Source organism: Ovis canadensis, chromosome 15 (assembly GCF_042477335.2).
Source record: "Ovis canadensis isolate MfBH-ARS-UI-01 breed Bighorn chromosome 15, ARS-UI_OviCan_v2, whole genome shotgun sequence".
In the NCBI taxonomy this organism is placed as follows: Eukaryota; Metazoa; Chordata; class Mammalia; order Artiodactyla; family Bovidae; genus Ovis; species Ovis canadensis.
Window position 1 is genome coordinate 32573603 of NC_091259.1, and position 20263 is coordinate 32593865.

Consider the following 20263-nt stretch of genomic DNA (forward strand, 5'->3'; position numbering starts at 1 on the left):
CACAGTCAGAGGAGACTGGGAGTTGCCTTGTGTTGTACATCTTCAGAAGAACAGCCAGGCCTTCTCATGCCCGAGAGGAGTCCCTCTGACCAGAGGGCGTACATGAATAGTGTGGACCCAGGCAGCCCGTTTTAAGCAAAGAATCACACAAGTAGTGTGCGCTCCGTGTGGGGAAATTAGAAAACACATGTAAACAGAAGAAATGTGTCTCCTGTAGCTCCACCATCTTTTTCTGTTGTCTTTTAAACAACACTGGGGCCATAACAGGCAGCGCATGCTGTTCTGTAATCTGTTGCTCGCATGCCAGCAAACTTGTATCTTGATGATCATTGTAATGCTTCCCTAGGATTGTCCCCTACTCCCCCTTTTTTTTTTCTGTAAGCCTCTGATTGCCTTACTTTGTGCACTGGGATGCCCCCTTTGCTCTCCATGCTTTGGTGGGGGGTGGGGAACCACTCCCCACACGTGAAGGACCCTCCGGGGGGCTGCAAGCAGGATGAGTGACTAACAGATGCAACATGTTATCACCTCTTACCTATCGCTGCTTCTGTCAACAAGATGAACTGGGCTGGCCAGGCACTTCTGCGGCAGCTGTTTACTTGGTCATTCCAGGCAAGCTTGAGATGCTGGGAACACAGCCAGTCCTCACATTCGATCTTCTTAGAAGCTGTTTGCCTTTGGTTTTCTCCAGCCTTGCAAATGGCCACTCGCCCTGGGCACGATCTGGGCAGGTAATTTACCTACTCCACTAGCTTAACGGATGGCACTGCCTGGGGGCTGGGCAGAGCAAGGAAAATACAGGCGTCGATTTATTTGCCAAGTTTAAGCCCAGAGTTAAGTAGCAAGGTAAGTATCTCCATGTGTTAAGTGTCCCAGGCCCAACTAGAGTAGATTTCCTACCAAAGAAGAACCCCAAACAGGTATTAAGGAAAAGGCTTTTCTTTTGGCATTTCCTTCTCTGAACATTAGAAAAAGTTACCTAACAGGGGGATTACAGGTTTGGGTCAGATGAAGTGTTCCCTTCCCCCGTTTGGAGAAGATCCATTACAGATTGGAAATGACTTTGTCTCTAAGTGCCCATTGTTAGATGGAATACACATTCCCCTCCACCAAACAAATATAAAATGCTTCCAGCCTCTGCCTCAGATTTTCTATTACTGTTTCACAGGACTCCAGAGAGTTTTAAGATAGCAATTTGATTAAGCTTATGGGGAAGATCCCATCAGATAACATTCTTTTTCTGCAGGTAGAGATAATGTGTTCAAGTATTAAGTATGTTTTAAAGGTAATTATCTTTTCCATATTCATTTTAGTTACAGGAATTGAAAAGGGGGAGACTTTGTATTGGAAAGCTGCCCCTTGGGCCCTAGAGTCGCTCTGACTTCTCTCCTCTGGGAAACACACTTGAGGTTTTTGACAAATGAAGGGGCACCAAGTTTTGCTCTGTTTTGAAATGACTTGGGAACCCCTGTCTCTGGGGAAGTGGTCCAGAAGGCAGCATCTTGGCCCCTGCTCTCATCTGGCTCCCAAGTTTGGACGCCCTGTTCTGGGATGCCTTCTGGCCTCCCCATCTTAAGCTCAATGAACATGAATTTGAGCAAACTCCATGAGATAGTTGAAGGACAGGGAAGCCTGGCGTGCTACAGTCCATGGGGTCGCAAAGAATCTGAGATGACTTAGTGACTGAACAAAAACAACATCTTAAGCTTCTAGGTGATGGAAGGAGGCCTGGTTGCTGCTCAGAAAGAGAACTTGCCTCATCCATCAGTGAGTCATAATGTTACAACCCCACCTTACAAAATAGAGCCTGGAATCACCATTTACATTTATTAGCCCAGCTTTGGGGTGTACTCATATTGCTGCTCATATTGGGAGAGGCTAATTCCAGATCTCAAATTCTAACATATTTAGAATCCTAGACTTCAGAATTGGAGCAGGAGGCATTAAGGAGTGTGATCCTGAGCCTCAGAGAGGTTCAGTGATTTGCCCAGGATCACACAGCAAGTTAGAGAGACATACTGTGGTCTAGGGGGCTTCCCAGGTGGCTTAGTGGTAAAGAATCCACCTGCAATGTGAGAGATATAGTAAATGTGGGTTCAGTCCCTGGGTCAAGAAGATACACTGGAGAGGGGAATGGCAACTGACTTCCTTGCCTGGAAAATTGCAGAGACAGAGGAGCCTGGTGGGTTACAGTCCGTGGAGTCAGAAAGAGTCGGATATGACCTAGCTTTCACGCATGCACTGTGGTATGTAACCCAGGAATCCTGGTCTTGGATCACTCCTCCCGTCCCCTGGGATTCCCGCAACTCTTCAATCTGGAAATAATCCTCAGCCCCTTTCCTGGGAATTTCCAGAGTCGGAGATTCTGTCCATGTGGCCTTCCTTGGTTATCCGTGCATCAGGGTCTGCACTGAGAGCTGCCAGGGCCCCTAGGGGTCTGAGAAGCTCAGGGCAAAAATGGTGCCGATGCTCTGAACTTCTTCAGATCTCACTTGCCCACCAGCTGTACTGTTTGAATTACTCTATCAATTTTTTTTCAAAATAGAACAATCAGATTGGAATCCTACCTTCAGAAAGCGAACAATTGCTAAGGAGGAAAAAACACAGACATAGCTGAAAAGGTAATTAGTGATACAAGGCACTTGAATCAGATGCATGCTGTGGGGATCCAGGGGTGGTGATTGGAGTATCTCTCGTCCCTTCATCTGCCTGAAATTCTTTCTGCTGCAGCCAGAAACCCATAGTTCCTGCCCACAGTATCCCCCACATTATGTCTCTGCCTGATTGCTCAGGAGCACATGATTAGACTGAAGTCACTGGTCTGAAGGCAGCTGACTCTGGGATAGGACCCCAGGTGATGGTTTTATCACATAAGACCCAGGATGGTGGCGTGGAGAGCCCCATTGTCTTCACATTCCTGCCCAGTTCTGTCAGATGGAGATGGCAGTGGAGGATGGTTCTGGAGTTGATGGGTCCAGGCTGGTTTTAGGGCGTAGCCTTATGCACTTACCTTAGCTAAGGTTGGCTCTGGCATCCTTACCGGTGTTGTCTCCCCATGCAGGAGATGCAGGAGACGTGGGTTTGGTCCCTGAATCTGCAGGAGGAATTGGCAGCCCACACCCAGTGTTGTCTCTCCCGTGTTCCTCCTTTGGAAGGTCCTCATTGTCGTTTATCAGCTATACATTAAACTCACTTGGGGGAGCTTTTTTTTTTTAAGAAATAGCAAGCAAGGATTCCCACTACAAACCTGCTGAATCAGAATCTCCAGCGAGGGGGCCAGTGAGGGGCTCAGGATGGATGTTTTCTAAAGCTCCCCCGGAGGCTCACATGTAAAACCAGGGTTGAGAACTTCCGGATGAGATAAGATCAGGCTGTACTGCGTGGCCCAGAAAATGCCTCCAATCAGAATTTCAGGCCATCTCATGCTACCACCTACAGTGTTCATCCTGAAGCACTTATAATTTCCTATCTCTCTTTGCTGCTTTTCTTCTTGTAGCTTCCCCTGACTCCTTCATTTTCCTATGTCTTGTTTTTGTAGACTATTTCTTTTCACCTCCATTGTTTATGTTATATAAATGTTTGTGTTTGCCCTCCACCCCTGTTCCCTGCCCCGATTCATGTCTTGAAGCCCTTACCTCCAAGGTGAAGGTATTTGGAGGTAGAGCCTTGGCAGGTTTAAATGAGATCTTAAGGATGATGAACCCCCATAATGGGATTAGTGTCCTTATAAGAAGCAGAAGCAGACATCACTTTGCCAGCAAAGGTCTGTCTAGTCAAAGCTTTGGTTTTTCCAGTAGTCATGTATGGATGTGAGAGCTGGACCGTAAAGGAGGCTGAGCGCCAAAGAATTGATGCTTTCAGATTGTGGTGCTAAAGAAGATGCTTGAGAGTCCCTTGGACTGCAAAGAGATTAAAGCAGTCAATCCTAAAAGGAAATCAGCCCTCAATGTTTGTTGTAAGAACTGATGTTGTAACTGAAGCTGTAATACTTTGGCCACCTGATGCAAAGAGCTGATTTGTTGGAAAAGACCCTGAAATTAGGAAAGATGGAAGGCAGAGGGAGAAGGGAGCAGCAGAGGGTGAGATGGTTAGATAGCATCGCCAACTCAATGGACATAAATTTGAGCAAACTCTGGAAGATAGTGACAGACATAGGAGCCTGGTGTGCTGCAGTCCATGGGGTTGCCAAGAGTCGAACATGACTTAGCGACTTACCAACAACAGAAGAAGCAGGAGAGACTAGAGCTCTTGCCTCCATGTAAGGATACAGCTCCAAGGCAGCCATCTGCAAGTCAAGAAGGGCCCTCACCGGGAATCCAGCCACGTCAGCACCCTGATCTAGGACTTCCAGCTCCCAGAACTATGAGAAGTAAATGATGGCTAAGCTGCCCAGTCACAGCATTTTGCTAGAGCAGCCCAAGGAGGTTAAGACTGGACCGTCCTCTGTCACCCCCTTTTCCCCAAATAAGCAGTGGAAGGCATGGCCTCCTTTTCATCTCCTGCACCACAGGCATAACTCCACTTGCCCCACTTGGCCGTCTTATTACTCCATGTGTTGGGGAGGGGCACTGTCTGAACCATCTTTGGTCCCTGGACCCTTTGACTGTTTTTAGAAGAGTAGCCACCCAATCAGTATTTGTTGTGTGGTTAACCAAAAGCAATAAAGGGAGCTTCCTGGTGAAAAGCAGGAAAAGGGAACCTGTCCGAATTTAGAATTTTGCTCTTCACGTGCCAGCTGTATATAGCCTTGGACAAGTCACTCAACCTTTGTAAGTCTCAGATTCCTTACCTGAAAAACTAGAGCTTCATGCTTGCCCCAATCATGCCAAAGATGGATGTGACAGCTAGAATAATCTCAGCAGTAACGTCCCTGTGAGGTGAAAAGCAAATTCACATGTAAGCTATTGTTCTAATTGTCCCAGCTCGGGAGCCCCTGGGGGGCCTTGGTTTCTGCCCTTCAGATACCCAGTTTATACCCTCTGCACCGCACCCCTCCCAGCTCTTCCTGGCCCTTCGCTTCCCTGGCTTGCTCTGCTGCACCTACCATCCTGTCCCCTGCACATACATGAATGCTGCATGAAAAAAAAAAAGTCAAATTCTGTTATCATATATTTTGAATTACACAAAAAGTAGTGGGGGAAGCAGGAAATTAACTGGAAATTAACTATTCAGTGTAACATGATGGACAGACGTTAGAGAGGCGTCCTAGGGTTTTTGACTGAATATGATCTGAATAGGTCAGATCCCACATGCCATCCATTCCAGATCCATAATTTCTAGTGTGGAGAAAGTTCCAGAAGGAACCTGAGCTCGGTCATCCCTTGCTCTTCCGCCCTGTGTGACTGGAGCACCAACCATGGGCATGTGGCAGGTGCCCACCTGCCAGCATCTGAGGGTAGCCTGCCTCACCTGCCCCCCACCCCCATTCAGGAGCCTGCAGATGAGAGGACGGCTGTGTCCGGCGTGCTCGGGAGCAAGATGGGTGGGCGCCCAGCCGTGATGGGGCCAGGAAGGGCTCGGAGGCAGGAGGAGACCCTCAGGCTGAGTCTTCTTCTCATGCTGCTTTAGGGTAAATTTATCTCATGGGGATGGTGACTGAGTTGCTCCCTGTATCTTGCATAGTAAAACCTGCGTGTTTAGGCTTGCAGATGGAGGCTGTCGCTAATCCCTTTCCTTTCTTAGTCTCCTGTTTCTGAGGCTGGCGGTGTCTGGCATTTGTGCAGAGAGGAAGGATATAAAAGGGCAAGACAGGAGACCCCGGTGCCTGGATTCAGAGCCTCTGCATTCCGGGACCCCCCAGAGGCCCCACTCCCTGGACCCTTCAGCCCGAGAAAGCCATTGTGCTCCGTCCTGGCCTCTGACCCCAAGGCTCTGAGAAGCAGCAGGTTGTTGACACTTGGACAATCATTTCTCGCAGGACCACTGCCTCCCTCGGGAGCTCCCCTGTCTGCCTTGGGGTGGTGACGGCTCCCCCAGCTGGGAAGGGGGTGGCAAAGGAGAAGTTTGCTCCCAGCCAGAGTGGGAGGAACGGAGGGGACGCCTCCTCAGCAGCCACCCCCCCCCTGCCACGAGTTGGGTCCGTGTCCTTTCCTCTCTCACCTGCCAGTTCAGTGGCATGCCCCTCCCCGGGTGGGGAGAGCTTCAAGAAAATGAATCCAGGAGACATTTCCGGCCCACATTCCCTCCGGCCTTCTTGTTGTGGGTCTCCTGCTTGCGGGGGAGCCCCGTGTTTCTGCGTGAAGGATGTCTGTCTGTCTGTCTCCTGCAGTTACAGCAACAAAGACTGTTTCTGGCCTTGCTGCTGCTGCTTATCAGAACCAAGACTCTGGACCTTGCCCTTTTAGAAGCTCAGTTTCTGCATTGGTAGAAAGGGCTCCAAAAAGCTCGCTTACCTAACAGGCCTGCTGTGAGGCTCAGAGAATAATAGGTGTGGAGCGCCCGGCACCCTGTGAAGCCAATATATGGTGGGTTATTAGAGTTTCTTTAAGAACCACAGTTTGCTGGCAGTTCGCATATATGATTCTTATAGTTTCTGTGTGTGGGGGCGAGGTTCCCCAGCATTTTCTCCCCCTTCTTTCTCCGGCATCTCAGAAAACATTATTTAGAAGCAGGTGGAGCTGGACAGAGGGACTCTTACATTTTTTAAGTGCCACTTTGCATTCCTTTCACCTTGGTCTTAATAATAAATAACTCTGACCGAGTGACCAGGGCCTGGGATGGTCTGTCCAAATAAATGCAAGAATGTCTCCAGTAGCCAGGCTCCCCATTCAGTGGGCTTGCTCAGGACCATTTCTCCAGCCATGAGAAAAACTGTCTTGCTAAGCTACAGAAAAATCTCCCTTGTGCTTTAATTCTGGAAGAAGCGGATTAGTGTGGCCATATTTAACCTTTGACCTCGACACAAAAGCATTATCAAAATTAGTTGCCAAGAGGCTCTGTCTTCCTCTCCCTGCCCCCCATGTCCCTGTTTGCCTGGACTGGTTTAGGACCTTGGTAAACTTCTGAGCAAGAGCAAAGGTTCAGAAGACCATTGTTGCCTTAGAGACGTCCGGGCCTGGTGCTGCCTGTCCGAGCTCCTGGGGTCCAAGGTGAGCTAGAGGGCAGAGCTGAAAGTCTGGTGTTCCAGTGGGCGTCAGAATTTATGGGCTTCCTTTTAACACTCTTTCTCTCTTGGAACCGGCCTAGTTCTCGGCTAGCTTGGAAACTGGACACTAGTCAGATGGTACATCGATTTTTAGACCCACGTTCCTCAGAACTTTTTAATGCCTCCTTCCACCCGATTGCTATGGGATCTCAAAGTACTGGTTGATCCAAAGGATTGATTTCCGACATTTTCCCCCTCCAGGCAGAAATCCGTGGACTTGGAGGATGGTGCAGGGCGGGTATTTGGACCTGAGTCAATTCTCTGGGTGTAAATCCCTCCCCTGTCATTTAGTCACTAAATGGGCAATTTGTGTGAACTCTGAGCCTCGCTTCCTCATCTGTAAGGTGGGCACATTCATGACAAGCATAGTAGGATATTGTATGTAATGGGATAGCATGGGAAGAGCCCAGAATGGGGCCTGACGCTTACATCAGTGTCCTCACTGCTTAGCAGACATTAGCTGTTGTTACTCCTGTTGACATCAGTACCATTATTGATTCTTTATTACTTGCCCAGGTCCTGCATCTCTTTGGTCACCTCCCCCCACCCCTCCCAGTCCCCACCACATCGGCACCCCACAGGTTTTCTGGGTGACTTTCCCCATCTCTGGCTCCCCTAGCCCAGCTTTCTTTGCAGTGACTTTTGGAGTCCTCTCTTGGATAGGGGGTGGGGGTGGCTGGGTGAGGACTGTCTTCATTTCATACCAGAAAGTCCAGCGTGCAGAGGGGGATTGGGAGGGAAGAGCGCTTTATAAGCTCGTGATGAAAGCTGTAAAACGAGATGGTCAAGGGTCTGGCTGGGCCTGGTTCAGGATTATGGCCGGCCCCTGGAATGCAGAGGGGGCCTCTCTTAAGAAGCCAGCGTCTATTTACAGTGTATCTCTCATAAACCCCAACGCTGGGGCGAGGGCAGGGGGACTCGCCCTCCTGGCATGTGATTGATTATCTGGTATTTATGCCATTGAGGACTTGTCAGCGGTTCGGGGTCAAAGGGTCATCTCATGTGTCTTGCCGCCAATCCACCTCCTTTTGTACAGTGCGGACTGGGTGAGCAGTGCACAAAACAGCTTTTTCTTTGCCTTGGGAAAAGGGGGAGGGGGTGGGGAGGGAGTGTCAATGAAAATTTTTTTCAACCTTTTCTGAATAGTGTCCTTTTAATTCTAAAGAACTTTTAATTAAAAGTAGCAGGAAAATTCATCTTGAGAAGGTTTAACTTACCTTAAGAGATAACTTTTGTGTCCCAAGAAGCTGGGAGTGACTTTGGATTAAAAAAAAGAAAGAAAGGAAGGGGTTCTGTTGTGTCTCTTGCCCTCCCCAGACATGTTTGAGGATCCCTGGAGGTCCCTGCCCTCTGTCCCTAAGTGTGGCCCCAGCTTGGGAAAGCAAGAAGGACAGAGGTGGTCCTTCAACTGTAGCATAACCTTAAAAACCTAGCGAGGGTCTCTCCGCCCCAGCGTCCCCCTGTTTTAGATGAAGAGACAGAGCTTTGGCAGGTGGAAGGACTCACTCGGAGTCACGCAGCTGGTTGGTTGTAGAGGCAGGCACTGGGTTTTGTTCTCCTGACCCCCCTTCCGCTGGCTCCTCTGAGCACATGAAGTTGTTTCTTAAAGTTTTGGATGCCAAGTGGAGATAAAGTGATGGTATCTGCTTGGCCACAAACCAAACGAACTTTCGGCCAACCCACTATTTTGTGCTTTTAAACCCTAGATGTTTGAGACTTGGGGGCCTCTCCTAGGTTCCTTGGGCTGGAAGGACCCGCCTCCATCTCTGAATAGACAGTGTGTGCTCACGTGACCCAGAGGACTCACTCTATGCCCCCTTCCTAAACATCTACCAGGGGCTGTGGGGGAGGGGCCTCCGTGTCCTCTGCGTGGTAGAAAATAGCAGCATCCCTCTCCCAGTCTTTGTCACTCTGATGGTCTGGATGTTCTTCTGAACAGTAAGCTTCCCCTGGCCTGGAGCTCAGGAGTGGCCTGAGTGGAGGCTGACTGTCCACGGGTGTGAGAGGGGCCACCCAGAGCCGGGACTTCGCAGGGCACCTCACTGTGTATAGCTCTTCTCTGCTGTGGGCTCAGCACCCCAGGGGGACGTTTAACCCCCCAAATCTTACCCAGCTGACTTAGCTGGTGATGCCCCAGGATAGCAAAGGGACGCCCTGCTCATGCCTCTCAACTCGTTGAGCACCGGTGGAAACCCGGGCAGAGAAATTCTTTGCCTGAGTTACGTGTCTGTGGGAGTCGCATGATATCCCTGTTGGCCGTATCCCTGATTTTGTCCTTCTTGCTGCCACTTAAGAAGATACAGTACAAGGAATTGTCTTCTCGGGAATTGCTTTAGGAATCCCAGTTCTTTCTATTCCCCTACATTCCTATTCCAGTTAAATTAGTGAATGCTAATTTGGGCTGACGGGGCATCACTGTGAGGAAAAGACTGAAATTGTGTGAGACCTGGTTCTTGCTGGTGAGAGAACAGCATTTACCGCGTTCTTATAGACTTTGCTGAGTGTCAGACACTGTTCTAAGTCTTACTTGTAATAATTTTATTTAGTCCTTCTATCAGCTTTTCAAAGTGACCATGCTTGTCTCCAGATGAGGGAGGCATGAACCACTTTCCCTGGAGATGAATCTGATAACCATTATAGTGAAAACTGACTGAACATTTGCTTCATGCTGGGTAGTGCTAAACTTTTAAAACGCATGATCTTCCTGAATCTGTACGAAACCCCTGTGAAGTAGGTACTGGTATCATCCTGGTTTTACAGAGCCTAAAACAGGCACAGAGGAGTTAGGTAACTTTCCCGAGACCACACAGCAGAAGTGGCCAAGCTGGATTTGGGACTACAGAGTTGCCCCTTGAGCTGCATCACCCCTCTGTCTCTTTAGGTTTCAGAGCTGGGCTGCAACTCACGAGTTTCAGACGTCAGTGCTCGTATTGTTTTTTCTCACTATCCTAACATAAATTTGCTGGGAGACACTATATATAGACGTATATAAATCAACCCGAGACCAGCAAAAGGTCACTGTGTAATCAGATGCCAGCCTGGGTGTGCATGGAGAGGAATTTAGAGGAGCAATATGTTAACGAGGGCATCACCCAGCCCCATCCGTAAGCTCCCACAGTAAGGGCACTGATCCTCACCTTTCCATCACTAGACCTCACCCAGGGCTGGGGCATGTTAGCTCTTCTACAAATGCTGATTAAATTACTAGGAAGGAGTGAGTGGGGGAAGTGGAGTGAAGTGGATTTGTTTTAGGAAAATGGCATTTTTAGCCGTCTCCCTTTCATGGCGTGCTGACAGGGTGCCGGGTCCTCTGCCAGGTATGTTATTTCTGCTCTGTGTGTGCGTGTGTGTGCTGAGTTGCTTCAGACGTGTCTGACTCTTTGCAGTCCTGTGGACTGTAGCCCACCAGGCTCCTCTGTCCATGGGGCTTCTCCAGACAAGAATACTGGAGTGGGTTGCTGTGCCCTCCTCCAGGGCATCTTCCTGACCCAGGGACTGAACCTGCATCTCTTTTATCTCCTGCACTGGCAGGTGAGTTCTTTACCAGTAATGCCACTTGGAAAGTGCCTGTTTATGCTATACTTTAATCTTTATACATCAGCCCTATGGTTGTTATTATCCCTAACCTGAGGCTGAAAAGAAGCTCTGTACCTTGACCAAGAATTCTCCCCATGATTTCAAAATCCATTTCCTTTCCCCAAGGCCAAGAAAAAGGCACAAGTGAAGGGTGAAAAGGATACAAGTGTCAGAGGTAGACTGCAGAGAGACTGCTTACTTGGCACCAGGGACCTGGGAAACCAAGGAAGAGAGCGTGTCCTCTTCTCTTCTGCTTGTGGTTGGGAGTTGCCTCTTTGATATAAGGATATCTGGATCTATGAAGTTAACTGTGTCCAGTTAATTGAATTTATAATTCAGCGCCCCCCCAAATGCTGAAAAGAATCGTTTTTTATGTTCCTTAATGAGTGCTATAAAAACAAGTGGTGAATCTAATTTTATGAATGATCCTTTATGACTTACCTGATAACTAGTAGTTGTTCAACACAAAGGACTCATAACTCAGTCTGGGTGTAAGCTGGCTGCCTGCAGTAAAAGAACGTGTTTTAAAGTTGTCATCTTGTTCCTCTTGAGTGGCCGAGGCATGCAGCTAGCTGTTCCCTCCTCCACCGTCAGGCTCCTCATTCAAGGGGGATTGTGGAGAAGGGCCACCTGGCTTGCCAGCCCGGGACGACCAAGAGCTCTCGCCTCTCAATGACTGGCTTCGACCCAGAAGGGGAAGGGGACATACGGCGGCTCATCCCAGTCCCTCTCTGCTGGAGTCCCACCTCGATGTGGCCGGCTGTGCTAGGGAAGAGAAGAGAAGCACAGAGAAAGAGGTACAGGAGTTTCTTTCTGTAAAGGAGTTTCTTTCATCTGTACCCTACAACGAAGACAGTGAGCTTTTGGAAAGAAAATAAGGAAAAGAAATCTAGATGAGATGCTGGAGAGAACTTCCTGAATTGAAGAGCTGGTCTTAAGAGAGGCTGAGGCATGTCCATCACTAGAGCATGCACACATACATGTGCTCTTAGCTTTTTATATAGTTTTCATTGATTTTTAAAAATCTTTTAGAAGTTGCATTTAAATGGTTTGGTGATCACACACCTTAAAAGTAATAGAGCTTAGTCATATAATTCAAGCATCATTCATGAAGACCATTGAAGAAAGGTTGGCTGAACTCCCCAGCTGGAAAGTCAGAGGCAGGGGGCTGGACTTGGTGGCCGGGACCCTGCCCACGGTGCTCACCCAGGACAGGAAGGGCTTAGAGGAGGGAAACCCTTGAACCTGGCAGCCAAGGTGGGGGTGTGGGAGCGTCATGAAGGCAGGCCAGGATAAAGCTGTGATTTCCATAGGTTATCACCTTTCCCACTTTATCTGGGGTAAAAACAAGGTAAGAACAGGCCCTGCGGCCCTGAGTGAACCTTTCCTTGGGGCTGCTCAGTGGGGAAGAGGACACCCCGCCCTGTCTCCCCACCCCCCTCTCCCTTGTACACACTGCACCAGTAAAGTACACACTGCAGCTTTGGTGTGTGGGGTGGGTGGGGACAAATACAAGAAAGTCCCTGATCTGGGTGCTGATGACTTCCTGGCAGAGTAGGGCTGGGCTGGGACCTCTGTGGCCATGGTGTGAGTCTTGCCTTAGCTGGCCTTGTGCCCAGGCTGTCTGGTGGGCCTTCCTTCCCCTTGTCCCCACCGTCTCTCCTTGTCACACCCTCACCAGGCTGATGACATGCTCTTGGGGTGCCCCGGGGCTCTGACTCTGCTGTTATCTTCGATCAGAAGGAGTCTGGGTGAAAAGGACACGGGAGAATGACTGCTCCAGCACCACGTTTGGAGGCTGATGAACTTTGGCAGGGGAGTGCCCACCTAGCTGGTCTGGAAAAACTTGTTTGGGCCCCAGAGAACCTGACAAAACTGGGTGCTAGCAGCCTAAAAACATTTATGCTGAAGGCAACCGAGAGCACACACATTCCATCCTCTGATGAACGGCTGGAGACAAAGGATGTGTGAGGCCTCACTGCCCCTTCCTTGAACCAAATCCAGATTCTCACTGTGCTGGCATGTTCCTAAAGGACCCCCTGCTTCCCGCTAGTATTTTCAGAAGCGAAATAGCCCGATGTTCATTCATTCATTCACATTCATTGAGTGCCTGCATGTTTGTTTGCTAAGCCACGTCAGTCGTGTCCGACTCTTTGCACTCTCTGGATCATAGCCTGCCAGGCTCTTCTGTCCATGGGAATCTCCAGGCAAGAATACTGGAGTGGGTTGCCATGCCCTCTTCCAGGGGATCTTCCCAACCCAGGGATCGAACCCACGTCTCTTACGTCTCCTGCATTGGCAGGCAGGTTCTTTACCATTAGTGCCGCTTGGGAAGCTCTCATGGAGTGTCTACTGTGTGCTAAATGCTAGGGATACAAGGGTCAATAAGTCCTGATGTCTTGATTCCAGGGACTCAGAGTCGAGAAGACAGACAGTAAGCAGGTGGTTATAACAGACAGTGCTGGTTAATGGAGACATTTGTACTTGGTACTGTGGGCACTCAGAGGAAGTGTCCACAGTGGATACTCAGGGGACAGATAAGACATCCTGGAGAAGACATCACAGGATTGAAAGAAGATGGAGAAATTAGACAAGATAAAGGGAGAGCTGGACAGAAGGAACAGACCTGTGTGTGCTTAGAAACGGCGGTGGGGTAGCTTAAGCATCACGTCTGAGACAGACGTGTCGGGTAAGGTTGGAGGGAAAAGCAGGCCCAGACCACAGAGGTCTTGCTAGGCCATCTTTTTTTTTTTAAATAACGTATTTATTTGTGGTTGTGCTGGGTCTTCGTTGCTGTGCTCAGGCTTTCTCCAGTTGCAGCAAGTCGGGGCTGCTTTTTGTTGCAGAGAATGCGCTTCTCATTGCGATGGCTTCTCTCATTTCAGAGCATAGGCTCCAGGGTCCTGGGCTTCAAGTAGCTGTGGCAGCTGAGCTCAGTTGCTCTGCAGCATGTGGGATCTTCCCAGACCAGGGATCAACCCTGTGTCCCCTGCATTGGTAGGCAGATTCTTAACCCCTGGACCACCAGGGAGGTCCCTAGACTGTCTTAAGGAGCCTAGAAATTCTCTCTAGGTGATGGAGAGTCCTGGGAAGCCTTTAAAAGGACGCTGCAACATCAGATCAGTTTCCGAGAGGCCACGTTGGTGGTTGTGTGAGATGCGCTCGGGAAGATGTGCTGTGTTCGGGAGCCTCTTGCAGGAATCCTGGTGGGGACACTGGTGGGGACACTGGAAGCTGGGTCCAGGCTGTGACTTTCTGGTAGGAGAAGGAAGGGACACACATGGCAAGGTCTCAGGTCCTAAAACATTAGCCAGATTGGGATAGGGTGGGGGGGGGGGCCTCGGGGATGACATCCAGGCGTTTAGCCTGAGTGACAGCATGGGAGACAGTGCTGACAGTTGAGACAGAGACCCAGGAATGGGGGCGGGATTGGGAGCGGAAGATGTGGGTTTCAGGCTTGGACACGCTAAATCTAGGGTGCCTGTGGAGCATGCTGGGGCACTCGCATTTGTGGGTTTCGCGCTCAGAGGTCTGGGCGAGAGGCGTGGTTGTTAGCTTCTGAGGGCCAGTGAGACCGGGAGGGGAGAGTTCACTGGGACAGATCGTGGGGCGCAGGGAGCACCGTGAGCTGAACACTGCAGGGCCAAAAGCTGAGCAAGGCCTCAGCCCTCGTCAGCCTTAGACTTGGCAGAAAGAAGCATGGGCCTGGGGTGCAGAGGGCTGTCTCTGGAGGGCCGCCCCCAGGCGTGGCGGGTGTAGAGACACCCACAGATGAGCCAGAGGAGCTCCAGAGCCCCAGCGGCTGGTGCTCTTAAACCCCAGGGAGCTCCTTTGACCAGTGCCCTGGTCTGGGGCGGGAGAGAAGACAGGCTGAAGGAATTGTTTCAGAACTGCTGGCGCCTTAAGGGATGTCAGATCCCCCCTCCTCTTCTGGGATGGAACAGTCAGTCCTCTGGGCCATTCTAGATGGATCGAATACCCGACCCTGCCCTGCGGCACGGCCCTTCCTGGGAGTCTCGTCCAGTGAGCCCTGAAGCTGGCCGCTTCCCGCGGCCCCATCTTTTTGCATGTGTGTCTCTCTTTTGAGGTTTATGGTGCTAGGTCATGTCGCATATTCTTGAGGGAATATAAGCACCCCCGCTTCCTTCCAGAGGAAGCTGGGATCATGGCCCCATTTGGGTGTGACCTTCTCTTACACCCCATCCCCCACCTTCCCACTCTCACCCTGATCCCCAAATGAACGCTTCTCTGGGCATGTGGGTCCCACTCTTCCTGATGTCCTTCTCTGATGGCTTGGCATTTTGGGACCGGCTGCTAGAGTGATTGACATAAAGCCAATCTATAAATAAAAGTCTTTTTCTCTTCTCATAAAGACTTTGCGGTTGAGTTTGCCTTCAAGGTCAAGATCAGACCTTTCTAAATAAACACATATCAAAGGATCATTAGCAGAGCAGCGCTGTTAAATTGAGATATTAACTTCTGTCAACTGCTTGTTTCTTTTTTGTTCTGTAACTCATGACTGCAGTAGGTTTTTATTATTTTGTCCTTAGGCAGTAGCATCTGGCTTCTGTAGAGACTGTAAAAATTAAAAAGCAACACAAATCATTGTGGGAGAAAAGCAGTAAATCCAATGATAAGAATTTAAAATGAAAATGTTTCAGCGCTTTTATATTCTGCAAAACATGAAATGAATGAGTTTGCTGCCTGTTGCCATAAACCTAACCCAGCTAATCGTCCGCTGGAGTTTTTTCCTGTCTCCTTCGCTCATCACCATCAATTCTGCCTTGGCACAAGGCGAGACATCAAGTGAAAGCCGTGTGTGTGTGTGTGTGTGTGTGTGTGTGTGTGTCTGTGTGTGTCTGTGTGTGTGTGCGCGCGCGCGTGCGCGGAGTGGAGTCGGAGCAAGGGGAAGATTGACTGAGACCCCTTCATCTGAATGGCAGAGACAAGAACAGGGGATGAATGCGGTGGAAACCTGGGCGGGGGAAGAGGCATGAAGGTTTGCTTTTCCCCGTGGATCAGAATTCTCTTTGTAATGACTGTTTCCAGTTAAGCGCTTAAGCCAAAATATAGCAAAACCACCACGCCAAAACCCACAGGTCACAGACCTAAGCAGCATCTTGTAGCATCCAAGTGAAATGCTTAAAGGGAGTTTCCTTAGCAGGTATATGATCTTTGATTAGGGATCTGAACAAGTTCTGGCTCTTTCCCATCCCAGAGAAACCCAGGCCCTCCCTTGGGTACAGGGCCAGGGTGGGAGATGAGGCTGCATTTGAAACTCTTTAATCTGGCTTGAAGATTCAGGTTTTCTGTGCTGGGGTCCCTCATTCTTATTGCAAAATCGAGTTGTGATGCCTGACTTAGCTATTGCTAGGCCATGAGGAGATCAAAGTAGAAGATTGGGTTTTTTTCCCCGCTGCTCTGGAAGAACTGTAGCTTAAAACAATAATGGAAAAGAGTATTAAAAATAATATCTATACGCACACATATATATGTATTTATAACTAAGTCATTGCTGTGTGCTTTCCTGGTGGCTCAGTGGTGAAGAACCTGCTTGCCAGTACAGGAGATGTAGGAGACATGGGTTTGATCTCTGGGTCTATCCCTGGGTCTGGAAGATCCCCTCGAGAAGGGAATGGGAACCCACTCCAGTATTCTTGCCTGGAAGATCCCACGGACAGAGTAGCCTCGTGGGCTACAGTCCATGGGGTCACAAATAGTTGGACATAACTAAATGAGCACTCACTTTGCTGTACAGCAGAAATTAGCACAACATTGTACATCAATTACATTTCAACGAAACTTTAAAAAGAAAAAAATAGATATGACACTTTCCATGTTAAACCGCTAGAGGACAACTTAAGGCAGATATGGGTAAGGACGCAACGCTGTTGGACAAGTCACACGTCCACCATCTGGGCAGCGTGTGGATTATCAGAGAGAAGTGAGGCCAGTTCAGGGAGAGCTCTTAGAACGTGAGTCGCTAATGGAATTGAGAGCTGATTCTCAAGTCCGTCTGGGTCTGGTGCCTGGGAAGCCTGGGGTGAGCATTGTTGGGGGGCTTTATCCCCATATGCAAACAGGAGAGTGGAGGGGGTTGGTTTTCACCCAGCCTGTCCCAGTTTGACTGCTGGACCCACAGGCACGAGGGCAGAGTTCTTTGTCCTGGACGAACTTCTTCAGCCTAGGCAGAGGTGAGAAAAGAGAGCCAGTCCTTGGCCTCCGTCAAAGGGAATGAAGGGAAGTGTGAAGATTAGGGGACGGAGGGGTCGAGTTAAGAGGGTATGACTAATAGGCCGGTCATTCAGATAGGAGAGCACATTGTTCTCTGTGCCCAGATGGTCCTCGGAATAAATCAGCTCAGGCAGAAACAGACTTCCAGTACAAGGACGTTGGAGCAACTGCTTGCCTGCTATTCTCCAGCCGCATAACCCAGCCTGGCCCGGAAGAGCAGACATTTCATATTTGCACTGTGGGTGTTGGAATGGGGGGGGGGGCAGTGTATGTGTGTGAGAGAGAAAATGTGTCCTTTTATAGCCTCTTAAAGAAGAGTGTTGGAGAAGGCAGTAGCACCCCATTCCAGTACTCTTGCCTGGAAACCTCCATGGACAGAGGAGCCTGGTGGGCTGCAGTCCATAGGGTCGCTAAGAGTTGGACACAACTGAGTGACTTCACTTTGACTTTTCACTTTCATGCATTGGAGAAGGAAATGGCAACTCACTCCAGTGCTCTTGCCTGGAGAGTCCCAGGGACGGGGAGCCTAGTGGGCTGCCGTCTGTGGGATTGCACAGAGTTGGACATGACTGAAGCGACCAGTACTCTTGCCTGGGAAATCCCATGGGCAGAGGAGCCTGGTAGGCTGCAGTCCATGGGGTCGGGAAGAGTCAGACACAACTGAGTGACTTCCCCTTGTCTTTTCCCTTTCATGCACTGGAGAAGGAAATGGCAACCCACTCCAGTGTTCTTGCCTGGAGAACCCCAGGAATGGGGGAGCCTGGTGGGCTACCATCTATGGGGTTGCACAGAGTTGGACACGACTGAAGTGACTTAGCTTAGCTTAGAAGCGACCTAGCAGCAGCAGCAGCAGCAGCAGCAGCAAAGAAGAGTGTATGAGGCTATATTGTGAGGGGGAGACATCAGGAGACTTCACCTAGAGCCCGACTTTAGAGTCCAACCCTCGAGAGTTTTAGAAGTAGTCACGCTGGTTTGTCTCCTTCCATAGACAGGAAGCTCTCCAAGGGCAGGGACTGTATGTGTCTGATTCATCAGCCTGTCCCTAAGACCTGCATTGCACAGCAGCTGCTTCCTACAGGGTGCCTAATAAATAGAAACACAGAGAAATTTCTGACAGTGTTCTCTGTCTTCTCTTTTTGGCTGCACCAAGTCTTCTTTGCATCTCGTGGGATCTTTACTGTGGCGTAAGAAGAGGTCTTAGTTATGGTATGTGGGATCTAGTCCCCTGATCAGGAATCGAACCTGAGCTCCCTGCATTGGGAGCAGGGAGTCTTAGCCACTGGACCACCAGGGAAGGCCCGTTAGCAGCATTCTTATTTTCCTCTGTTGCTTCATGGTAGCCACCAATTCATTTATTAAACTAGTAATTGAAAGTGAAAGTGTTAACGTCGCTCAGTTGTGTCCAACTCTTTGTGACCCCTGTGGATTGTAGACCGCCAGGCTTGTCTGACTGTGGAATTTTCCAGGCAGGAATACTGGAGTGGATAGCCATTTTCTTCTTCAGGGAATCTTCCTGACCTAGGAATCGAACCCGGGTCTCCCACATTGCAGGCAGACTGTTCACCCTCTGCGCCACCTAGAAATTGGTACCTGAGTTTGGTGGTCCAACACTGATCCTGGCATTCCTCACATGGTTCCCGTCTGGGGACAGTCATGAGCACTGAATGAGATGGGCAGGACACCCACCAGAGCTGTCAGTTAGAAGGTTTGGGGTGATGCAGGGCTCCCTGTCATAAATGTTCTTTAGGTTTACCGTGTTGACAATTTGCAGGCATACACGGACGTAGACTATACGTAAGTGTCCTGATGCTTGGTGGCAGCTTTTCCAGCCTGGAGGCCCACAGGCAGCAGAAAAGTCAACCTGCTCCGATCTCTGGCCCTAGAGTCTCCATCCACAGGCTACACAGATTCCTTTCCTTTCACAGAATCTGTTTGGGCTCCTTCGGATTTAGGGGAGGGAAGAACCACGCAGCAAAATCACTGAGTAAATAAGAATAATCAAACAGATACTCCCTGGAGAGGTTCCTTTCTATGAAGATGTTAATTAATATGAGCATTCTGGTCTCGCGTTCGTTCAGAGGCAGTCTTCTGTGCAAACAGTACACGACCGCCCCTCCAGCCCTGAGTAAACCGACTCTTCGGGATCTTTGCCGTTTGGAGAATGAACTAGTTTGAGGGAATCAAGCCAGATTCTGTCAGAGATGGAAGTTGCCTTGTCTGAAGTTAAGCACATCATAAAAAAATTCACAGTGGAAAGAGGAAGAGACACCTTAGCCCTCTGCAGCTGAGTTAGAGAACGTTGCAGGAGACAGCAGAAGAGACACAGATGTATAGAACAGTCTTTTGGACTCTGTGGGAGAGGGCGAGGGTGGGATGATTTGGGAGAATGGCATTGAAACATGTATATTGTCATTTATGAAACGAATCGCCAGTCCAGGTTTGATGCATGATACAGGGTGCTCGGGGCTGGTGCACTGGGATGACCCTGAGGGATGGATGAGGAAGGAGGTGGGAGAGGGGTTCAGGATGGGGAACACATGTACCCCCATGGCGGATTCAAGTCAATGTATGGCAAAACAATGCAATATTGTAAAGTCATTAGCCTCCAATTAAAATATATTTATATTTAAAAAATAAAAAATAAATTTATATTAAAAAATAAATAAATAAAAATAAAAAATAGAAAATGTCGCAGGGAGTCCATATGCGTCCCCCAACCTCCTCTCAGCCTGCCCTGCTTGTGCACTGCCCTCGATGTTTCAGGAAACCCAAAGCTCACGAGCTGCCCAGGTTGTCGGAGCTGAAAGGTTTGAGGGCTGTGTCTGTGCTGTCCTTGTCTGAGGCCTTGGTACAGTCCGCACGGCCACATCCGCATTGCTCTGTTGTCCAGGCCCCTCATGTCAAGAGGCGTGTCAGCTTTCTCTGTGCTGGTATTACTAACGAACTAGTCTTATCTCAGTAGGCTGTTGTTTCTAAGAAACAGCTGACCTGAGGAGGAGGAAGGGAAGACCAGGGAGAAGGGAGTAGGTTGGGTGACCTGGGGAGCATTTGGAGACTGGAGGAGCCGGGGAGGAATAAGAAACTGGTCTGTCCAAAGGGAAGACTCAGGCTGTGAAAAGGAGTAGGTGTGGCCACACGACGTCCACTGGGACTTGTCGCTGGCGTTCCCTGTGTGGAAAACCCTCCTGGAACCAGATGTCCTGCGTGAGTGGTGGTGGGGAACCTGGCTTGAAGTCCTTTGGAAGGATAAGGCTTTTCCTGCTGATCTTTGCCGCTGATCCCAGAGGCTTCAAAAAGCTCCACAGCGCT

The 20263-nt window shown here is 49.5% G+C and overlaps 1 protein-coding gene across 3 annotated transcripts in view; it reads left to right on the forward strand.

Moving 5' to 3' along the window:
- Positions 1–20263, forward strand: part of ZBTB16 (zinc finger and BTB domain containing 16) — a 199518-nt gene that overhangs the window by 148375 nt on the left and 30880 nt on the right. The window lies entirely within an intron of this gene.